The sequence below is a fragment of the Balaenoptera physalus genome (assembly GCF_965194825.1).
Source record: "Balaenoptera physalus genome assembly, chromosome: 7".
Lineage (NCBI taxonomy): Eukaryota > Metazoa > Chordata > Mammalia > Artiodactyla > Balaenopteridae > Balaenoptera > Balaenoptera physalus.
The window spans coordinates 29,168,352-29,193,908 of record NC_138886.1 but is presented as its reverse complement, the minus strand read 5'-3'; the positions used below and the strand labels follow the sequence as shown (position 1 = coordinate 29,193,908).

Here is a 25,557-nt window from a genome sequence, read left to right as displayed (position 1 = left end):
GAAGTATCTATTCAAGTTTTTTAACCAATTATAAAATTGCATGCCAATTTTATCTTTTCTTATTGATTTGTTCTTGTTATTTGTATGTTTTGAATAAGAATTTTCAGATATTTTCTCCCATTTTGTGACTTGCCTTTTCATATTTCTATTAACCCACATAGTGTAAAAAGTAATTTGTTTTTGTTTTATTGCTTAATATGTGTTATACACACTGCTCATATTTTTATTGAGTTAATGTATTATTCAGCTCTCAGTATTAGAACATAATGGGAAATAGATGTTATGATTTTTAATAAGTTTTTGCATATTCAATATTATATAGATAATCCAACATAAAAAGTTATATTTTTTCATTTTTTTCATGTTTCTCATCTTTATTTTTAGCTCAGTAGTATTGTGATTTCTCCAAGGGTCAACTACAGGAAAATTATTCATAAAAGTAGGCTCTTTTACTTTAAGAATTGTGTTCCTTAATCTGATGAATATATGTCCATTTTTCCAATCACTATATTTCTTAAGAGTAAACTGGAGATATCTCTGAAATGAAAGTTCTGTGAGCTTTAAAGGTGTATGTTATTGATTTAAGCAAGAGGCAGAAAATGTTTGAAAAGTACTAACAGGGGAAGTAAGGGTATCTGATAGCCGGCAAACTACTGATTTATGACTTTCATTATGCTTTTACGATTAGAACAAAGATCTGAAACTTTGTGTTTAAATTATTATTCTTTCTAAGACCAGATTTATTTGTAGATAAGCTCCATAAAATAACCATGTTAATAATCTTCCACAAAAAGAAGAATCAATACAAAATTCCCAATGAGGTTTGCTTTGTTTCTGTTACATTCTCTTTCATTTCCTTTCTTGAGAAGGCAAAATATACTAGAATAATTGAAACTAAATTATTCATGCTTTTCCTACCTCAGCTAATTTTTCAACAAAATAACTGGAATCTATAAACTATGCACATACTTCCTCTATGAATAGTGATGGGAAGCCAGAATTATTACACTTCTTAGCAATACCATTTTTCTGGATTTTCCAGAAACTTCCTAGCAAATATAATTATTCAGCAAATATTTATTTGGTGCCTAGTAATTTTAAATTCCTATGAGAGCCATAAAGATAAAAAGATAATTTGCATCTTTATGGAAAAAATAATACCAAGCTAAAAGAATAAAGCTGTACAAATTATAATACAGAGACTGGTATAAGAGAGATACAAATACCCATGCAAAAAAGAAAAAGTACTGCAAGAAGATGTATGTAAAGATTACAATGACAACACTAAAGGAAGAAGGTGTCACAACATGTTTACAAAACAGAGGGGATTCTTAGAGAGGAGGCAAGACTTGACTCATTTTTTAAATTGATGTTGGTTTTAGGCAGTTGGTCTTAGAGGGGAAAATATTCTAGCTAAGGCAAAGTACATGTGAAAAGTCACGAGTATGAACAGGATAGAAATCTTAGCATCTTACAGTTAATTTGTCCCTTGTTTGAGGACAAACAAGGAATGAGTTTAGAGGGATTGTCTGTGGCCAGTCTGGATTTTAGCCTGAAGAAGAATGGGGATATCAATATAAAGGAATATAATGTGTTTATTTGGAATTTTAGTAAGATCCCGATGGCCAGTAGTTGGTGAAGGTAGCATTCATAATAAATAGGTTGGTAAATTATCATAGAAGGTAAGATTTAGAGCTCATCTTCCCAACTTGTGTCCTAGGCTTTGCAAGTGGCAGAATGATCAACTCTGTCATCTGGAACTATCCTGCTGACATTGCCATTAAAACAGTTCATTTACCCCTGCACACAAGAAACAGGACCATAGAAAGCAATTTGACTAGGTGCCAGCACTCCCACCTAATTGCTACTTTCTAAAACTGTTTCCCTCAGGCCATGATGGTTTTACTGGGGACCACTACACACAGGTACTTGGACAAGTGTCACATGTAGGAGTGATGGACTTTAATAAAAAGTGTAACAAAATTATATCAAAATAATAGAAATCATGAGAACAAACAGAGAGAAAGGGTGACACTAATAGGGCAACTGCAGTAGTGACCACAGTCTGAGAAGGAAAGGTTAGAAGAAGTGGAAGGTTGAGCTGAGGTAAGCTATAACTGACAAAATCAGCAATACCCTGGACTTTTGCTTCTCTCTTGCTTTTATACTTGAAAGGCAGTACACTCAGCTTTACCTGTTATTCATTGGTCTACCATATGAGTTTGTTTCAATGTGTTCCACTGTCACTCAGTCTATTTTGCAGAAATAGAAAAGAGGAGAGCACTCAATACAAATGTCCTTTGAAAAGGGAGTAGATTAAAAGTGCAACATAAGGATCAAGGGAGGTACAAATCAGTACTCTTATAAAAATAGATTGAATGTCATGGAAAGTGGAGAAACCTTTCACAGAAAACCTGTGAAAAAATAAGAAATACTGCTCTAGTTGAGATATATGTACATGGAGACCTAGGTTTATTCATCTTTATATCCCAATACCTAACATAATTCCAGGCACATAAAAGGTGCTCAGTAAAGGTCCATTGAATGAATGAATTAGTGATGTTCTATAGCATACTGAATGAACCCCAAGCACATTCGTGTGACTGCATCATTTTTTATTTGTTGTGGGGGAAGGGAAAGACAGAGAGAGTAGGTACTGCAAGTTTAACGAAATTGGAGTTGTCCAACCTGGTTGGGCAGTTTTTGTTTTGTTTTGCTGCGAGTATTGCACATAAGTTTAAGTGGTCTTTATCAAATGGCTTTAGATTTCTAGAGAGTAAAGATATTGCTATTTTCTTAGATACAGAACATGCTATGCGTTCTATCTTTCCTTTGCATCTCAAGACTCAGGCTGCTTCTTTCTCATGCTACACTGCCTCAGGAAACTGACCCATATTGATTGAATTGGCTGGTTCTCTTATCTTCTGGCTTCCTATTGGATTTGGCCAAAGGGAAGCACCATTAAGAAATGTCAGTAAGGGAAGGAGGATAAGGTAAGGGTACATGTACCACTGACACCTTCCCCAAAAGTCATCTAGGACTGGCTGCATTCCTGTTAGGGGGCTGCATCAGCCCATCCTTCTTTTCAGTCCCTTGTCTTTTCATGCCTAAGGGAGATACATAACCTCATTATTACTAGCCCCAAATTACTGCAATATGGTTGTGATTTCTCTACATCCTACAGAGATGCTTTATTATACTCTCTGCAGATTATTCAATTTTATTTTGACATTCACTTCTTTGACATTCATTCACTTCAGGCCCCCTATGTATATACATAATAATTAATATTAATCTAATACATCTAATTTGACATTAGTTGTAGGATATTCAATATATTTGTAATGCATCTGTTTTAAAACATACACAAATAGGGCCATTAAAGTTATGGTATTTTTTTACTTTTAGAATCTCTTGTCTCATCCATTTATTTAAATTCTTCATTTGATGGCTAACAATCTATCAAAACATCCAGATACATGTAAGCAATAGCATGGATTATGTGAGAATAGAAATATACCTAAATGGAAATAACTGTGAAAGCAATGCCATTCACTTTCATGAATAGACATTTATAAATGAGTTTAATAGAGAGAATAAGGTGTGTAAACTATTCCAGATTCAATAAGCATATGATTCATGACACTCAAGCTCAATGTTTTCAAATTATCTATGTCTTAAAATATATGAAAAATAAATGTATTTATAAATTTATTTGTAAAAAATTGTGAATTTATTTATACAAATTTATTTATAAAAATGAAAATTATTTACTTAATAATTTTTAAGAGAAATTATCTTGGGAAGTTTAGTACTTAGGCCAAAAAGTGATATTAAATATCTTATCAAAATTATGAACCATTTCTATAACAGTATATGCATGTATATATATATATATACACAGACATATAAATCGTTATAAAGAAAATCATAATTTAGATGTGTTATTCATTTTTTCACATTAGAACATGTTTTATTTAGATTTTTTAAATTTAGTTAAACATTTATTTTGAGATAACTCTAAGTTATCTGTATAAATCCATATATAGTTATATGAATTAAAACAAATATATTCCATGTATCCTTTACCTAGTTTCTCCCAGTAGTAACAAATTGAAAAAATACAGTGCAATATGACAACCAGGATATTGAAATTGATTCAATCCACATCTTATTCCAGTTTCCCTAGTTTAATTTTAATGTGTGTGAGTGCATCTGAATTTAAAAATCATCATTTCCTCTAGGGTTCTTCTGTCACTTTTAAATTATACTCAGACTAAATTCAATATGAAAATTTTAGAGATGAAAGGCTATTGGAATAAAAGTCCTTGAATGAATGACAATTTATTTGAAAAAGTAAAAACATATTATTTGGGGTCCTGCATCAGCTACCCCATGACCTGGCTCTGCCCCACCAGTGGGGCAGCACCAGCCCTGGAATGCCCCAGCACTATACCAGCTGTGCCAGGACCCAGCCCTGCTCACCAGTAGGTCAGCAGCCTCAGCACAATGCAGGGTCTGGGAGCTAACCAAACCAGAAGCTAGCTCCACCTACCAGCACACCCACAGTAGTTGCCCCCACCAAAACAGAAGGGCCTATGCAGCCCACATAGGAGATACCCCTAGACCATATAGCTCTGGTGACTAGAGGGAACTGTGCTGCTGGGCCCCAGAGGATGTATCCTATATAAGGCCACTTCTCCAATATCAGGAAACATAACCAACTTACCTAATACATAGAAATAAAAACTGAGAATTAAGCAAAATGAAATGGCAGAGGAATGTGTTGCAAATGAAGGAAGAAGGTAAAGTCCCAGAGGAAGAACTAAGCAAAGTGCAAATAAGCAGTCAAACTGATAAAGAGTTCAAGGCTATGGTATTAAAGATGTTTAAGGAACTCAGGAGAAGAATGGATGAATACAATGAGAAGTTTAACAAAGAGTTAGAAAACATAAAGAAGAACCAGACAGAGCTGAATAATGCAATAACTGAAATTAAAAAATACACTAGAAAGTGTATAACAGTAGATTACATGTTACACAGGAATGGAGCTACGAACTGGAAAGCAAGATTAGTGGAAATCACTCAAGCTGAACAGAAAAAAGAATTTTAAAAAAATGAGGACACTTTAAGAGATCTCTGGGACAAAATGAAGTGTACTAACATTCACATTATAAGGGTCCCAGGAGAAGAGAGAGTGAAAGTGGTGGAGAACTTCTTTGAAGAAATAAGCTGAAAATAGCTAAAAACTTTCCCTAACCTGAGGAGGGAAACAGACCTTCAGGTCCAGGAATCACAGAAAGTCCCAAACAATATGAACCCAAAGAGACCCACCCAAGAAACACTATATTTAAAATTCCAAAAGTTAGAGAATATTAAAAGCAACAAGGGAAAAGCAACTAGTTACATATAAGGGAACTTCTATAAAACTATAAGCTGAATTTTCAGCAGAAATTTTGCAGGCCAGAAAGGAGTGGCATGATATATTCAAAGTGATGAAAGGAAAAAATCTGTAACCAAGAATACGCTACTCAGCAAGGCTATCATTCAGATTTGAAGGAGAGATAAAGAGTTTTATAGACAAGCAGAAGCTAAAAGAGTTCAGCACCACTTAACAGGCTTTACAAGAAATGTGTAACTGAATCACTTTGCTGTACACCTGAAACTAACACAGCACTGTTAATCAACTATACTCCAATATAAAATAACAGTTTAAAAAAATGTTTAAAAAAGGCAGAAAACATCACAGCTAGAAATATGAAAATTACAGGAGGAAAAATCTCATTGATAAAGGCAAACATACAGTAAAGGTAGTAGATCAACAACTTTATAAAGCTAGTATGAAGGTTGTAAGACAACTTTATAAAGCTAGTATGAAGGTTGCAAGAAGTTGCAAGACAACTATATCCACAATAAGTAGTTAAGCGATACACACAAAAAATATCATCAACTTAAATTAATCATTCATATATATATGTATATATACACACACACACACCTCATGGTAACCACAAACCAAAATTCTATAATAGATACACACAAAAAAAAGAGAAAGGAATCCAAATATAACAATAAACATAGTCATCAGATTACAAGGGAAAAGAATAAAAGAAGAACAAAGGAACAGAAAAGAACTACAAAACAACCAGAGAACAATGAGCAAAATAGCAATAAGTGCATGCCTATCACTAATTACTTTAAATGTAAATGGACTAAATGGTCTAATCAAAAAATTAGGGTCAGTGAATGGATTAAAAAACAAGACCCATATAGATGCTGCCTACAAGAGACTCATTTCAGATCTAAAGTCACATGCAGACTGAAAGTGAAAAGATAGAAAAAGGTATTTCATCCAAATGAAAAGGGAAAAAGAAAGCTGGGCTAGCAATACTTATATCAGACAAAATAGACTTTAAAACAAAGACTGTAAAAGAAACAAAGAAGGACATTACTTGATGATAACAGGATCAATCCAACAAGAAGATACAATAATTGTAAATATATATGCACCCAACATAGCACTTAAATACGTAAGTGTATTTAAATACATACTTAAAAAATGATACAAATGAACTTATTTACAAAACTGAGACAGACTCACAGACTTAGAGAATAAACTTATGGTTACCAGGGGGGTAGTGGGGAGGGATAGATTGGGAGTTTGGAATTGACATGTACACACTGCTATATTTAAAGTAGATAACCAACAAGGACCTACTGTAAGAAAGAAAAAGAAAGAAAGAAAGAGAGGAAGGGAGAGAGAGAGAGAGGGAGGGAGGGTGGAAGGAAGGAAGAAAGAAAGAAAACTTACAATGACTAAAAAAAATATATTAGCACACATAAAGGGAGAAATTGACAGTAACACAATAATAGTAGAGGACTTTAACATCTTACTTAAATCAATGTACAGATCATCCAGACCGAAAATCAATAAGGAAACACTGGCCTTAAATGACACATTAGGCCAGATGGTAGACTTTATAGATATCTACAGAACACTCTATCCAGAAGCAGCAGAATACATATTCTTTTCAAGTGCACATGGAACATTCTCCAGGATAGATCACATGCTAGGCCACAAAACAAGTCTCAGTAAATTTAAAAAGATTGAAATCATATTATGCATCTTTTCCAACCACAACAGTATGAGACTGGAAATCAACTACAAGAAAGAAAAAAAAAATACAGAGAACACAAACATGTGAAGCCTAAACAATATGCTATTAAACAGCCAATGGGTCACTTAAGAAATCAAAGAGGAAATCAAAGAATACCTGGAGACAAATGGAAATGGAAACACAATGATCCAACATGTATCGACAAAATAAAAGCAGTTCTAAGAGGGAAGTTTATAGTGATACAAGCCTACTTCAGGAAACAAGAAAAACTCAAATAAACAACCTAACCTTACACCTAAAGGAACTAGAAAAGAAAAGCAACAAATCCAAAGTTAGTAGAAGGAAAGAAATCATATAGATCCAAGCAGAAATACATGAATTAGAGACTAAAAGAGATAGAAAAGATCAACGAAACTAAGAGCTGGTTCTTTGAAAAGACAAACAAAATTGTCAGACTCATCAAGAAAAAAGAGAAAGGACCCAAATAAATAAAATTAGAAATGAAAGAGAAATTATAACCAACTCCACAGAAATGCAAAGAATCATAAACAATTACTATGAACAATTATATACCAACAAAATAAGCAACATAAAATAAATGGATAAATTCCTAGAAACATACAATCTCTGAAGACTGCATCAGGAAGAAATAGAAAGTGTGAATGGTCTCCCAATGGTAAACTCCCAACAAACAAAAGTTCAGGACCAGGTGGCTTCACAAGTTAATTCTACCAAACACTTAAGAGTTAAACTATTCTTCTCAAACTATTCTAAAAAACTGAAGAGGAAGGAATGTTTCCAAACTCATTCTCTGAGGTTGGCTGACACTGATTCCAAAAGCAGACAAAGACAGTAAAAAAAAAAGAGAAAATTACAGGTCTATATCACTGATGAACATAGATGCAAAAATCCTCAACAAAATACATTTGACTTTTGAACAACACAGAAATTGGGGTGCTGACCCTCAGTGCCATGGAAAATTGATGTATAACCTATAGTCAGCCTTCCATATACATGGTTGTAGTTATTTCATATCTGCAGTTTCATATCTACAGATTCAACAACCACTGATTGTGTAGGACTGTAGTATTTACTACAGAAAAAAATCTGGGTATAAATGGACCCATGCAGTTCAAACCCTTGTTGCTCAAGGATCAACACTATTAGCAAACCAATTCAACAATACATTATGACATTGATAGGAAACAAATTCACTCCCCCCATACCCTGATCACTATAGAAATGAGTAACAGAAATATAAGAATCAAGGAGGACCCCAGATGGCCCTGAAACTTGGAAAACTGTTCATTCATATGCCAGAATATTTGTAGAAAAGAAAAGCAGGAAATATGCTGATTTGTAGTTACTTCTCCTGAAAAAGATGGAGAAAAAATGGTAGATATACACAACCTCACTAATGTCCCCCACATTGTGAGCCTTAAGGACTGAAGCAGACAGTAAGCCAACAGAAGCTATTGCCTGGATCGCTAGCCTTTGAAGGCAGTTTTTAAGAAGGTGAAGTGTAATGCAGCAGCAGCTATTCTAAGGCAAACAACAGTGACTAGATTGTCCTTGATTTGGAAGTACAACTATCCTGTAACAACGGAAATGAGGCTAGGCACAGGCACAACTTGTAACTGATGTGGTGCCTCGGCCAAAAAATCCAGGATGTGCAAAATTGGCTCCTACACAGTGTACACATAAGCTTTATCAAACACAGAACTCTTGTCAGACATCTGTTGAGACCACCTATAGCTCCAACTCCCTTCATTTTAGTACAATGCTGAGATAGTAATGTAAGTTTATATCAACTAACCATTTAATCTAACATACATTGGGTAGAATCTAATGGTAACCAGGTGCACTGTGGTGTTGGCAGAGAATCTCATTTCCCTTGCTTTTGGACAGATATCAAAGTCATAAAAATCTCTGTTTATTTAAGGAGGAATCAATGTTAGAACAAAAAACAACAAAGTGCCTGGAACACTGAAAATATTGTCCATTGTAAAATCCAGAAAATGTTTTACTTAAGATGCAGTAAATAGAAATCATTTTTTTAAATTACTGTAGTTAAAAAAAAAGAAGTCTCAGTGGATTTGAAGAATAGGTAGAGGAAATAATAGAAATAAACTTGAAAGGTGAGGATGTTATTGTGAGGAAATAAGAATTAAAGAATTAATAAGTGGAAAACTTCCAGGTAATGATGATTTACAGAGAAAACTGTGGGAATAGATGATTTAAGTACATTGGAGGTGAAGCTCAAGTAGAGTTGAGAGTAAGGAAACCAGAGACTCAGCTGTGGATAAGCTAACCTTGAGGTCACTGAAGATACTGTAAAAAGAATTAATGTCAAAAGTTAACCGAGAGCCAGAACTAAGCAAGTCAATCATAGGATGACAGGTGGCAACAGTAGAGACAGGGAAGAGAGTAGTGTTAGAGACCATAAACCCCAAGTAGTTTTCATATTCAAGTGAAGAGGAGGATGGAGATTGAATAGTCTGTCAAGTACACCATAATATGACTGACACATCATAGGTGCTCAATATGTGGAAACTAATATTATTGCTGTGGTCTAAGTCATAAAGCAGGATATCAGGTGGTCTACTCTTCAGTAATTGATTGATATATCCGTTTTATATTTATGAAATGCATTTTTTTTCTTTAAGGGCATTTTAATTTTATTGTGGAGCTGCCACAGTAACATAAAAAGAGCTAGTATGGACTAAATATAATACTTGGTGGTAATCCAGATGAAGTGAACATCTCATTTAGAAAGTCATCCCACAGTACTTTCATAATGCCCCAAAGACTGACTAGCAGAGCTCATATCTGAATAATACAATAGTAGGAGATTGTTAAATACATTTAAAAATACCTATAGATATTTTTTCAAGGCCAAAGGTGGGGGTAGGGTGATACTGTGCATTGCCTCAATGGCACATATCAGCTCTGCTAAAGAAAGAAAAAATTAACACAGTACAATTCAGCCTGCTGCTATACTTGCTATGCCACCTATAGAGGTTGTAATAGGCCTCTTCAGATATTCAAAGATATTATTGAATTAATTTTAACTTATTTTACAAGTTCTGTTTCTTTATTGTGGTATGTATGGAATATAACAATGCATGTAACTACTGTATTTTAAATCTGTATTTTAAGGATGATGACTATTTTGAAGCATTCCCTATCCTGTGCCCCTCAAAGAGAGGCTAAAAGTGGGTTCTTTGGTGCCAGTCTGCCTGGTTTCATATTTTGGCTTTACTTCTTACTAGCTGAAGAACCTTAAGTGATTTACTTAGCTTTGGGCTGGGGGGCAGTTAGGTTTTCTCAGTTATAAAATTGGGGATATTAGGGCAATATGTAATGAATGAATAACTTTTCCCCGGTATCAGGTATATACTACCAGTAGTATATGTATTTACTATATAGTATTAGTAGTTTAAGATGTATAGTTGCACTCAGTAAATCTTAAGATGCATTATATTATTGCTACTATTACTATTAGTAATAGTTGTGGTAGTATTTGGAAAAACAGAATATCAAGAAGTTGAAGAAAATTTTATCTCCTATACTGAATATTAAATGCAAGGGACTTAACAAGTATTATCTAATCTAATCCTCACAATAAGCACATAAGACAGGTAGTATTATTCTATTTTACAGATGTAGAAATTAAAGCTTACTGAATCTAGATGAAATTGATTCTAGATGCTATGCTTTTCCCCTTGTGTCATTTGATCTTATCTCTTTCATTGAGACTGTCACCATGACTAATTGATTTAATTCTATATAGAAAATCCTGTTTTATTTGCTCTCTTTACTCATAATTCTTACATTTGAATACCTAATTTCCATTAGGTTATGTCATGCTTTTATCTTTTAAAGAGAGAATATAAACTAGGAATATTAACCTCAATTTTTAGACACTCCCATCTGCCGACTAACTAAACATAAAATTTTAAATACTATTTGATACAATCTCTGGTGTTTGGAACATCACCATATTTTTATTGTTATTTTTGTGTATGGAAGCAATTGGTACTTGATTTAAAACGAATACGAACTTGAAATGACATTCCTTTCCACTTTGTCTCTATACGTATAAAATTTGTTTATATAAGCTTACTATAAATTTTATAGTACTCTATTATATTTTAGAAATGACAATTCTGAAAGTCTATATAAGATATATGTGTTCCTCAATTTAAAGTATAACCCCCGCCCAGAACAGAGCTCGTGTTTCCGCAGAGCTGGAACTCCAGGCTTGTGGTCTCTTCCCTCCTCTGTCACTGAGCTGCTCTGGAGCACAATGGGATGGTGGCCTCACTGAGGCTGCCGGCTTTGGAGGGACCCCACTAGCTGAAGCCACGACTGTCCTTGGGACTGCCGGCCACTTACCTGAAACCTGGACCTCGAAGGCCACCTTTATTCACACAAAGAAAGGATTTTTCCATTTGAAGGTCAACATGTCAGAGTTTCTTACCAGCCTTGCATATTACTCTCTGGTGATTACAGTGTGTTGACTCGAGCTCTAAGTGCTACATGTACTTTTCCTGAAGTGGGAGCCGGTTCCAGGAAGGTTGACCACTGTATATCTCTCGAAGTACAGCTGCAAAGCATCTCTGCCAAACACCAGTCTATAGATGAGGAAGCAGACACTGAGGCACACAGAGGTTAAGTCACTTGCTCAAAGTCACATAGACACCATGCGGCTGAAAGGGTCTTGGTGCTCTGGCCAGGTGTCAGGCCTGAGCCTCTGAGGTGGAAGAACCAAGTTCAGAACATTGGACCACCAGAGACCTCCCAGCCACACATAATATCAATCAGTGAGAGCTCTCCCAGAGATCTCCATATCAACACTAACACCCAGCTCCACTCAACGACCAGCAAGCTCCAGTGCTGGACACCCCATGCCAAACAAATAGCAAGACAGGAACACAGCACAACCCATTAGGAGAGAGGCTGCCTAAAATCATACTAAGCTCACAGATACCCCAAAACACACTACTGGACACGGTCCTGCCCACCAGAGAGACAAGATCCAGCCTCATCCATCAGAACACAGGCACCAGCCCCCTCCACCAAGAAGCCTACACAACCAACTGAACGAACCTCACCCACTGGGGGCAGACACCAAAAACAACAGGAACTACGAACCTGCAGCCTGAGAAAAGGAGACCCCAAATACAGTAAGTTAAGCAAAATGGGAAGACAGAAATATGCAGCAGATTAAAGAGCAAGGAAAAAACCCACCAGACCAAACAAATGAAGAAGAAATAGGCAGTCTACCTGAAAAAGAATTCGGAGTAATGATAGTAATGATGATCCAAAATCTTGGTAAACAGAATGGAGAAAATACAAGAAACATTTAACAAGGACCTAGAAGAACTAAACAGCAAACAAACAATGATGAACAACACAATAAGTGAAATTAAAAATTCTCTAGAAGGAATCAATAGCAGAATAACTGGGGCAGAAGAACGGATAAGTGACCTGGAAGATAAAATAGTGTAAATAACTGCCGCAGAGCAGAATAAAGAGAAAGAATGAAAAGGATTGAGGACAGTCTCAGAGACCTCTGGGACAATATTAAAAGCACCAACATTCGAATTATAGGGGTTCCAGAGGAAGAAGAGAAAAAGAAAGGGACTGAGAAAATATTTGAAGAGATTATAGTTGAAAACTTCCCTAATATGGGAAAGGAAATAGTCAAGTCCAGGAAGCACAGAGAGTCCCATACAGGATAAATCTAAGGAGAAACAGGCCAAGACACATATTAATCAAACTATCAAAAATTAAATACAAAGAAAAAATATTAAAAGCAGCAAGGGAAAAGCAACAAGTAACATACAAGGGAATCCCCATAAGGTTAACAGCTGATCTTTCAGCAGAAACTCTGCAAGCCAGATGGGAGTGGCAGGACATATTTAAAGTGATGAAAGGGAAAAAACGACAACCAAGATTACTCTACCTAGAAAGGATCTCATTCAGACTTGACGGAGAAATTAAAACCTTAACAGACAAGCAAAAGCTAAGAGAATTCAGCACCACCAAACCAGCTTTACAACAAATGCTAAAGGAACTTCTCTAGGCAGGAAACACAAGAGAAGGAAAAGACCTACAATAACAGACCCAAAACAATTAAGAAAATGGTAAAAGGAACATACATATCGGTAATTACCTTAAATGTAAATGGATTAATGCTCCAACCAAAGGACATAGACTGGCTGAATGGATACAAAAACAGGACTTGTATATATGCTGTCTACAAAAGACCCACTTCAGACCTAGGGACACATACAGACTGAAAGTGCGGGGATGGGAAAAGATATTCCATGCAAGTGGAAATCAAAAGAAACCTGGAGGAGCAATTCTCATATCAGAAAAATAGACTTTAAAATAAAGACTCTTACAAGAGACAAAGAAGGACACTACATAATGATAAAGGGATTGATCCAAGAAGAAGATATAACAATTGTAAATATTTATGCTCCCAACATAGGAGCACCGCAATACATAACACAAATGCTAACAGCCATAAAAGGGGAAATCGACAGTAACAAGATAATAGTAGGGGACTTTAACACTCCACTTTCACCAATGGACAGATTATCCAAAAGGAAATACAGAAGGAAACACAAGCTTTAAATGACACATTAAACAAGATGGACTTAATTGATATTTATAGGACATTCAATCCAGAAACAACAGAATACACTTTCTTCTCAAGTGTTCATGGAACATTCTCCAGGATAGATTATATCTTGGGTCACAAATCAAGCCATGATAAATATACCAAAATTGAAATCGTATCAAGTATCTTTTCTGACCACAACACTATGAGACTAGATATCAATTACAGGAAAAAAACTGTAAAAAATACAAACACACGGAGCTAAACAATACACTACTAAATAACCAAGAGATCACTGAAAAAATCAAAGAGGAAATCAAAAAATACCTAGAAACAAATGGCAATGAAAACACGACGACCCAAAACCTATGAGATGCAGCAAAAGCAGTTCTAAGAGGGAAGTTTATAGCAATACAATCCTGCCTCAAGAAACAAACATCTCAAGTAAAAAACCTAACGTTACACCTAAAGCAATTAGAGAAAGAAGAACAAATAAACGCCAAAGTTAGCACAAGGAAAGAAATCATAAAGATCAGATCAGAAATAAATGAAAAAGAAATGAAGGAAACAGTAGCAAAGATCAGTAAAACTAAAAGCAGGTTCTTTGAGAAAATAAACAAAGTTGATAAACCATTAGCCAGACTCATCAAGAAAAAAAGGGAAAAGACTCAACAGAATTGGAAATGAAAAAGAAGTAACAACTGACACTGCAGAAATACAACAGATCATGAGAGATTACTACAAGCAAATATATGCCAATAAAATGGACAACCTGGAAGAAATGGACAAATTCTTAGAAAAGCAAAACCTTCCGAGACTGAACCAGGAAGAAATAGAAAATATAAGCAGACCAATCACAAGCACTGAAATTAAAACTGTGATTAAAAATCTTCCAACAAACAAAAGCCCAGGACCAGATGGCTTCACAGGTGAATTCTATCAAACATTTACAGAAGAGCTAACACCTATCCTTCTCAAACTCTTCCAAAATATTGCAGAGGGAGGAACACTCCCAAACTCATTCTACGAGGCCACAATGATACCAAAACCAAAGATATCACAAAAAAAGTAAACTACAGGCCAGTATCACTGATGAAAAAGATGCAAAAATCCTCAACAAAATACTAGCAAACAAAATCCAGCAGCACATTAAAAGGATCATACACCATGATCAAGTGGGGTTTATCCCAGGAATGCAAGGATTCTTCAATATATGCAAATCAATCAGTGTGTTATGCCATATTAACAAATTGAAGACTAAAAACCATATGATCATCTCAGTAGATGCAGAGAAAGCTTTTGACAAATTTCAACACCATTTATGTTAAAAACTCTCCAGAAAGTAGGCATAGAGGGAACTTACCTCAATGTAATACAGGCCATATATGACAAACCCACAGCCAACATCGTTGTCAATGGTGAAAAACTGAAACCATTTCCACTAAGATCAGGAACAAGACAATGTTGCCCACTCTCACCACTATTATTCAACATATTTTTGGGAGTTATAGCCACAGCAATCAGAGACGAAGAAGAGATAAAAGAAATCCAAATTGGGAAAGAAGATGTAAAACTGTCACTGTTTGCAGATGACATGATACTCTACATAGAGAATCCTAAAGATGCCACCAGAAGACTACTAGAGCTAATCAATGAATTTGGGTGGAGTAGCAGGATACAAAACTAATGCACAGAAATCTCTTGCACTCCTATACACTGATGATGAAATATCTGAAAGAGAAATTAAGGAAATACTCCCATATACCTATTGCAACAAATAGAATAAAATACCTAGGAAAAAAACCTACCTAGGGAGACAAAAGACCTGTATGCAGAAAACTATAAGACACTGGTGGAAGAAATTAAAGAGGATACAAACAGATAGAGAGATATACCATGTTCTTGGACTGGAAGAATCAACATTGTGAAAATGACTCTACTACCCAAAGCAATCTACAGATTCAGTGCAATCCCTATCAAACTACCAATGGCATTTTTCACTGAACGAGAATAAAAAATTTCACGATTTGTATGGAAACACAAAAGACCCCGAATAGCCAAAGCAATGTTGAGAAAGAAAAATGGAGCTGGAGGAATCAGGCTCTCTGACTTCAGATTGTATTACAAAGTTACAGTAATCAAGACAGAACAGTCCTGGCACAAAAACAGAAGTATAGATCAATAGAACAGGATAGAAAGCCCGGAGATAAACCCACACACATATGGTCACCTTATCATTGATAATGAAGGCAAGAATATACAATGGTGAAAAGACACCCTCTTCAATAAGTGGTGCTGGGAAAACTGGACAGGTACATGTAAAAGTATGAAATTAGAACACTCCCTAAACCATACACAAAAATAAACCCCAAATGGATTAAAGACCTAAATGTAAGACCAGACACTATAAAACTTTTAGAGGAAAACATAGGCAGAACACGCTATGACATATATCAAAGCAATATCCTTTGTGACTCACCTCCTAGAGAAATGGAAATAAAAACTAAAATAAACAAATGGGACCTAATTAAACCTAAAAGCTTTTGTACAGCAAAGGAAACCATAAACAAGACGAAAACACAACCCTCAGAATGGGAGAAAATATTTGCAAATGAATCAATAGTCAAAGGATTAATCTCCAAAATATAGAAGCAGCTCATGCAGCTTAATAACAAAAACACAAAGAACCCAATCCAAAAATGGGCAGAAGACCTAAATAGACATTTCTCCAAAGAAGACATACAGATTGCCAACAAACACATGAAAAGATGCTCAACATTATTAATCATTAGAGAAATGCAAATCAAAACTACAATGAGGTATCACCTCACACCGGTCAGAATGGCCGTTACCAAAAAGTCTACAAACGATAAATGCTGGAGAGGGTGTGGAGAAAAAGGAACCCTCCTGCACTGTCGGTGGGAATGTAAATTGATACAGCCACTATGGAGAAGAGTATGGAGTTTCCTTAAAAAAGTAAAAATGGAACTACCATATGACCCAGCAATCCCACTACTGGGCATATACCCTGAGAAAACCATAATTTAAAAAGAATCATGTACCACAATGTTCACTGCATCACTGTTTACAATAGCCAGGACATGGAAACAGCCTAAGTGTCCATCGACAGATGAATGGATAAAGAAGATGTGGCACATATATACAATGGAATATTACTCAGCCATAAAAAGAAATGAAGTTGAGTTATTTGTAGTGAGGTGGATGGACCTAGAGTCTGTCATACAGAGTGAAGTACGTCAGAAAGAGAAATACAAATACCATATGGTAACACATATATATATGGAATCTAAAAACAGCAACAAAAAAAGTGGTTCTGAAGAACCTAAGGGCAGGACAGGAATAAAGATGCAGATGTAGAGAATGGACTTGAGGACATGGGAACAGGGAAGGGTAAGATGGGATGAAGTGAGAGAGTGGCATTGACATATATACACTACCAAATATAAAATAGATAGCTAGTAGGAAGGAGCCGCACAGCACATGGAGATCAGCTCCGTGCTTTGCAGCCATCTAGAGGGGTGGGATAGGGAGGGTGGGAGGGAGATGCAAGACAGAGGGAATTTGGGGATATGTGTATACGTATAGCTGATTCACTTTGTTATACAGCCGAAACTAACACAATGTTGTAAAGCAATTATACTCCAATAAAGATGTTATAAATAAATAAATAAAGTATAACCCCCCGAAAGTGTCATTCATAATGAGGTTTTCCATCAACTTTCGTTATATCATTCAGCTAAAGCTAATATACTACATACTGACATGACAAATTACAAGTTCATAAATTAACTTCCACTTTAAAGTTGAATTTCTAGATGTTTCTGATTACAGTTAAGGAAAAGGTTAAAGTTCCATAATATTCCTTACAACCTTTTTCTTCCCAAAATATCCTTTGTGTCTCTGATAAAATTGGTAGCCTTTGCTGAGAAGAATTCTGATAATTTAATACAATCCTGTTTTATATACTAAAGACAACACATTTTCTCTATCTGTGCCACCACTTTTAAGCACTTTGTGCTTTTTGACATATTTGTTTAATATTACCACTCTAATGTTTGGAACCCTAAGACAAGCAAATCTGAGAGACACATAAATACATACAACACATCACACCCACTTCTACCAGCTCTTCCACCCTCTGTTTAGTCAGAGTGGTATGTATGTGTGTGTATATACATGTAGTAGTTTTAGGGAAGGCCTATATACTTCTTCACAAAGCTTTAATTTTTTCTTGCAGTTTTGAAGAAGCTTCCATTTTCTTATGTGTATTTCACTAACTGGCACTTTGATGCAATTTATTGCAATTTATTATGGCAGAAGTCATAAATACAATCATTTTTAAATATTCCGTATTCATTAGAAAGTGATTATTGTCATTTTATTAAGAATGCCTTACCTGTACTATTTACAATAGCCAAGATATGGAAGCAACCTAAGTGTCCAACAAATGAATGGATAAATGAATGTGGTATATATATACAATAGAACATTAATCCCCTATAAAAAAAGGAATAAAATAGTACCATTTGCAACAACATGGATGGAGCTAGAGATTAGCATACTACATGAAGACAAATATTATATGATATCACTTAAATGTGGACTATAAGAAATAATACAAATGAACTTATTTACAAATGAGAAACAGACTCACAGACATACAAAACAAACGTATGGTTACCAAAGGGGAAGGGGGAGTGATAAATTAGGAGTATGAGATTAACAGATACACACTAGTATATATTAGGTAAACAACAAGGATTTGCTGTATAGTAGGGAACTATATTCAATATCTTGTAATAACCTATAATGAAAAAGAATCTTAAAAAAAGTATATATATATATACACACACACTCACACATATATATAACCTAATCACTTTGCCGTACACCTGAAACTAACACAATATTGTAAATCAACTATACTTCAATTAAAAAAAAAATTACCTAGGTATAGACAGCCTTTCTCCATATTTTCCTTAGGCATACAATAATGTTGCTTTACCTGTCTCCAATTTTATAGTAAAATAGAGTTCTTCAGTACCAATTCATTGAAAAGAACTTTTTTCTTCTCCCACCTGGCCCAACCAACTAATGCATGACCTCAGTCTTGAAAGAGAATTCTAACCTGTATACTCCTTTTTTCCTCTCTCATTCAGTAATTATAGTTTGGGTCTTTAGCAATTTTTCAGAAAAAAGAAATCTATATAAACTCAAACTTGTCTTCTATTAATGACTCACTCATAGTCACTAACCAGGAATGAAAGAGAGACTATCACTACAGACCTTACTGAAATTTTTTAAAAATGAATTTTATGTCACCAAATTAGATAAAAGGTGAAATTCCTAAAAAGATGGAACTACCACAATGGACTAAGTAAGAAATAGCATATCTGAAACTGTATAGACCTGAAGCTGATTCTAATAAGTTAAAATGAATATGACAAGCCCTGTAGCAACAAGTAAGGAAATAGCTCAAAAGATATAATGAAAAATAATTAAAAATTTAACATGCTGTGTTAGAATTTTATGGTGAATTCATATAATATAAGGCAGTAAGGAGTAAATAGAGAAAGAAAAGAGACATGAGACATATTTTTTAAAAAAGGACCTAGAGTCTGTCATACAGAGTGAAGTAAGTCACAAAGAGAAAAACAAATACCGTATGCTAACATTTATATGGAATCTAAAAAAAAAAATGGTTCTGAAGAACCTAGGGGCAGGACAGGAATAAAGACACAGATGTAGAGAATGGACTTGAGGACATGGGGACAGGGAAGGGTAAGCTGGGATGAAGTGAGAGAGTGGCATGGACATATATACACTACCAAATGTAAAATAGATAGCTAGTGGTAAGCAGCCACATAGCACAGGGAGATCAGCTCAGTGCTTTGTGACCACCTAGAGGGGTGGGAGAGGGAGGGTGGGAGGGAGACACAAGAGGGAGGAGATATGGGGATATATGTATATGTATAGCTGATTCACTTTGTAATACAGCAGAAACTAACACACCATTGTAAAGCAATTATACTCCAATAAAGATGTTAAAAAAATAAAATGACAGATGTAAACACAATTATGTCAATGATAACACTAAATGTGAATGGACTAAACAGTCCAATCAAATGGCAGCAATTGTCAGACTGAATAAAAAATAAGGTCCAACTATATCCTATCTACAGGAGACACAATTAAGATTCGAAGATACAAACATATGGAATGTAAAGTAAACCTCAAAAGATTGGGAGAAGATAAATCATGCAAACACCACCCAAAAGAAAGTTGGAGTAGCTATACTAATATGAGACAAACTTTAAACCAAAAATTTTAAAGTCACTATAGATAAAGAGAGATAGTTATAATACTATAAAGCTAAATCCATCAGACTGCTATAGCAATTGTAAATACATGTTCACCTAACAACAGAGCCCCAAAATATGATGAAGCAAAAACTGACTGAAGTGAAAGAAGTAAATAATTTGACAACAATAGATCGGGACTTCAGTACCCACTTTCAATAGTTGATAGAACTAGGTAGAAAATCAACAATGAAATAGAAGGCTTAACTATAAACCAACTAGACCTAACAGACATCTATAGACCACTTCACTCAAGAATAGTGGAATGCACATTCTTCCCAAGTGCCCTTGGAACATTCTTCCAAAAAGGCAATATCCTAGACCATTAAACAAACCTTAATTAATTTAAAAGAATGGAAAAACACAAACTTTGTTCGTTGAACACAATGAGGTAAAATTAGAAATAATAACAAAATTTGGGAAAAGTTTTGGAAACCCAAAGATTTGTGAAAATTTTAAAAGTGTAGTGCTAAATAGCCAATGGATCAAAAAAGAAATCAAACGGGGAATGTAAAAATACCATGAGATGAATTAAAATAAAGACACAACACGCAAAAAAATTTGAGATGTAGCTTTAGTGCTTAGAAATTTAAAGCTGCAAATGCTTGCATTTCAAAAGAAAAATATCAAATTAATAACCTCACCTTTCACTTGAAGACTCTACAAAAGAAGAGAAAATTAAACCTTGAACAAGTAGAAGGCAGAGTAAAATAAAAATTAGAGAATAACTTAATTAAATAGAGAATCAAAAGCAATAGAGAAAATCACTGAAACCAAAAACTTGTTCTTAGAAAAGATCAACAAATAAAGGAATATTATTGAATACAGACACACACACACACACACACACACTCACACCTATTTTTAAAAAGAAAAAATATTTGAACAGACATTCAAATATCTTCTTATTCAAAGATGATGTCAAATGGCACATAAGGATACAAAAACACTTAATAGCTTTTGTCACTGTGGAATTACAAATTAAAGCAGTAAGATACCAGTACATCTTTAGAATAGCTAAAATCCAAAAAATTGGTGATATCAACTGTTGGCAAGGCTTTGGAGCAACAGGAACTCTCATTCATTGCTGGTGGGAATGCAAAATGGTACATCCACTTGGAAAGAGTTTGACAGTTTCTTACGAAGCTAAATGTAGTCTTACCATACAGTCCAGCATTTGCGCTCTTTGATGTTTATTCAACTGATTTGAAAATTTTTATGTTCATCCTAAAATCTGCATACACGTTTGTAGCAGCTTTACTCATGATTGCCAACAACCAGAAGCAACCAAGATATTTTTCAATACGTAAATGAATAAACTGTGCTATATCCATGTAATATAGTAGTATTTACTGATTTAAAAAGGGGCTATCAAGCACAAAAAGACATGGATGAATTTACGTGTTACTAAGTAAAAGAGACCAGTCTGAAAAAACTACATTACTCTGTAATCCCAATTATATGACATTCTGGAAAAGGCAAACCTATAGAAATTATAAACAAATTAGAGGTTTCCAGGGAGTTGGAGATGAGGAGGAGGCTGAATAGGTGAAGCACAAGATTTTTGAGCAGTGAAACTATACTACATGATACTGTAATGGTGAATACAAGACATTAGGCATTTGTCAAAAATTAGAGAACTTTACACAGAACTTTACAACTGTGAGTAAACCTTGATGTATGCAAATTTTAAAAAATGAATTAGGAGGTTGGGGAATCTCAGGATGGAATGCAGGATGTTACCAAAAAAAAAAAAACTAAATGTAGTACAAATGTATAAAACAAACTTATTAATGGGAGCTGGGGGATGAGGTGCTGACTTAAGTAAGTTTTGAAATTAGTGGTGTCTATAAGACTAAGGACAAAGGAACTATATGTAACCACTGTACTGTTGTTGATAAAGTTCTTTCTCATGGGAGTATGTATTAATAGTTCAGAAACCACTGTGCATTTATATTATAATTGAACAATTAACTAAATGAATGCAAATGGTGGGAACTCATTGTAATGAGAGGTTACAGATAAGAGAAAGGAGTAGTCTAGAATGTTCCATGTGGTAATGGATTAGAGATGGAGACATCAGTATGAACTCATGTAACTTAATATAGATATATAGGATTACATATAGAAATATGTGTGGAGGGGTGACGGGTTATTGTGTGTACATGTGTTCATATACACACAAATATCTCCTTGCTTTGTCAGTTGAGAGGGCCAGAAACAATGATGCCCCAGTAACAGTGAACATACCTGAGCACCCAGATCTTGGATTCAAATACCATTCTCCAATAAAAGGAACCACAGACCCTTGGAAGAATAATTTGTTCTAGAACTGGTATTGGGACAGGAATTTTACAAGATGAGCCTAAGGTATCTTGTAGTGATGGAAAATAAGAAAGTGCTAAAAAAAATAATAAATCAATAATGAAACTATATCAAATGGATCCAGGAGCCAACTGAAAGAGCTCCCAAAGGTTAAATCTGGAACAATTTGAGCAATAAAATAAGTAATGTAACATTGCATTATAATCCAAATTATAAAATAAGTATTCACAAGCCCATACTGCTGTAAGTAAATAAATGGGGAAGAATAGACACATCTCCCATGCAGACATTTTCCAAATAATTTATGTAGATACTCCACTCTAAAGGAGGTGAAGTATAATTCTCCACTTTTTAAATGGGAGCTGTCCATAGTGACTTCTTCCAAAGAATACAGTATGAAAAAGGCAGGGGAAAATTAGTTTTACAAAGGAAAAATCTGACAAACACTAACTCAAGCCAGGTGATCAAAGTTAACATCAACAGTGAAAAGTCATACTGATAGTACATGCCCTTGACATGATATGATGAGAATGGCACTTGACCTCTGTTATCTTTTTCCCCAAAATATTACCCCAGACTAATCATGAGATAAACAGCAGACAAATCCCAATTGCAGGATATTTTACAAGTTACCAGACTATCAAGGTCATCAAAAATAAGGAAAGTCTGAGAAATTGTCAAAACCAAGAGGAACCTTAAGAGACAGGACTAATAAAGGAAATATGATTTCCTGGATGGGATTCTGAAACATAAAAATAACATCAATGAAAATCCAAGGAAATTTGAATAAAATATCAACTTTTGTTAATAATAAAGTGTTAATTTTTGTTAAGTAATTATAACCAATGCACCATCTGAATGCAAGATGTTACTAATAGGGAAGAAAACTGGTTGTGGGGTATACAGGAACTCTGTACTATCTTCACAATAATTCTGAAACATCTGAAATAAAATGCTTACTTAAAAAACTAGTGTCCCGGGCTTCCCTGGTGGTGCACTGGTTAAGAATCCGCCTGCCAATGCAGGGGACACGGGTTCGATTCCTGGCTCAGGAAGATCCCACATGCTGTGGAGCAACTAAGTCCATGCACCACAACTACTGAGCCTGTGCTCTGGAGCCCGTGATCCACAGCAAGGAAGCCACCACAATGAGAACCCGTGCACAGCAACGAAAAGTAGCCCCTGCTCACCACAACTAGAGAAAGCCCACGTGCAGCAATGAAGACCCAATGCAGCCAAAAATACATAAATAAATAAATAAATTTATTAAAAAAAAATAAAATATACCTGTGAAAATATGGAGTCGTTTCTATGAAAATTCAAGGAAGTGCTTTGGAAAAGGTTTGTTTCAAAAATCCTGTAGCATTAATTTTATGAAATGATTAGGGAAAACATTTGTAAAAATCTAGGTGATTCCTCTTTCAGATATCTTTGAAAGTGCTTTTAAATTAACGTTATATTTTAAAGAAATACCAAAGTCTGTGCCATAGGTTATGTATATAAATTGCAGTTTATGTAGGAAAGATTATAGAGAGTTGTAATCAGTCATCTTAAAGAAAAGAACTTACTGTACATTAAATGATGGCAATTATTTTTTTTTCTAAGTGCAGGTTTTGTTTTTGAAAAAGACATGATATCCTAGTCAATGAATTAATATGTGGCTTCAGTTATATGCTTGTGCATGTGTGTATGTGTGCATGCAAGTGTGTATGTAAAAGTTAAGGTTATATTTCCAATTACATGTGACTTTTCAATTATCCAACCAAAGATTGTTTTTGATTGAATAATATCCCAGGGTTTTTACTGTACTCCCATATATTGTCAATCATAAAAATAAACATTAGTGGCAAATCATCAACCAAATAAAAGGGACATCTACTGAATGGGAGAAAATATTTGCAAATCATATGCCTGATAAGGGGTTAATATCCAAAATATATAAAAGAACTCATACAACTAAATAGCAGCAAACGAACAATCCAATTAAAAAATGGGCAGAAGATCTGAATAGACAGTTTTTCCAGAGAAGACATACAAATGGCCAGCACACACATGAAAAGATGCTCAACATCACTAATCATCAGGGAAATGCAGATCAAAACCACAGTGAGATACCACCTCACACCTGTTAGAATGGCTGTAATCAAAAAAAAGAAGATATAACGAGTGTTGGCAAAGGTGTGGAGGAAATGGAACCTTTGTTCACTGTTGGTGGGAATGTTAATTGGTGCAGCCACTGTGGAAGATTGTATGGAGGTTCTTCAGAAAATTAAAAACAGAACTACCAAATGGTTCAGCAATTCCACTTCTGAGTATTTATCTAAAGAAAACGAAAACACTAACTTGAAAAGATAACTACACTCCCATGTTCATTGCAGCATTATATACAATAGCCAAGATATGGAAACAACTTAAGTGTCCATTAGTGGATAAATGGATAAAGAAAATGTGGTATACATATACAATAGAATATTATTCAGCTGTAAAAAACAATGAAATCTTGCCATTTGTGACAACATGGATGGACCTCGAAGGCATCTTACTAAGTGAAAGTCAGTCAGGGAAAGGCGCATACCATATGATCTCTCTTATATGTGGAATCTAAACAAAACAAAACAAAAAACAAACAAGCAAAAACAACCAGGATCATAGATACATTGAACAGATTGGTTGCTAGAGGCAGGTGGTTGAGGAGACAGGAGAAATGGGTCAAAAAGGTAATAAATATTTAAAAAAAATCTAAAAGCCAAGTATGTATATTACTATGTCAATTAATAAGAAAAACAAATTTGCAACATACTTTACAGTTTAAAATAGAACACTCACACATGTAGTTTCATGAAAACTGTGAGGTAGAGCAGTGTATTGCTTCAGGATGAAAAAACCAAAATTTGGAATTACTAATTGACACATCAGAAAAAAGTCCATTTTCAATTAACATTACAATATTTCACTAATTGTGCAGTTACTTTATAACAGAATATTCCCAATTACTCCCTTCTATCCTTTATAAGATTGCTGTCATTCATTTCACTTATCCTTATTCTATAATCGCAAGTACTTGTTACTATTATTTGAACAGTTATCTAATAAATTAATA

At 34.8% G+C, this 25,557-nt stretch overlaps 1 long non-coding RNA gene across 1 annotated transcript in view; it reads left to right on the top strand.

Annotated features, from left to right (window-relative positions):
- The first annotated feature begins 7,801 nt into the window (after positions 1-7,801).
- LOC309665092 overlaps positions 7,802-25,557 on the top strand; it is a 204,820-nt gene continuing 187,064 nt past the window's right edge. The window contains exon 1 of the long non-coding RNA XR_014266212.1: positions 7,802-16,985. This is a non-coding gene — a long non-coding RNA (uncharacterized lncRNA). The remainder of the gene's footprint in view (positions 16,986-25,557) is intronic.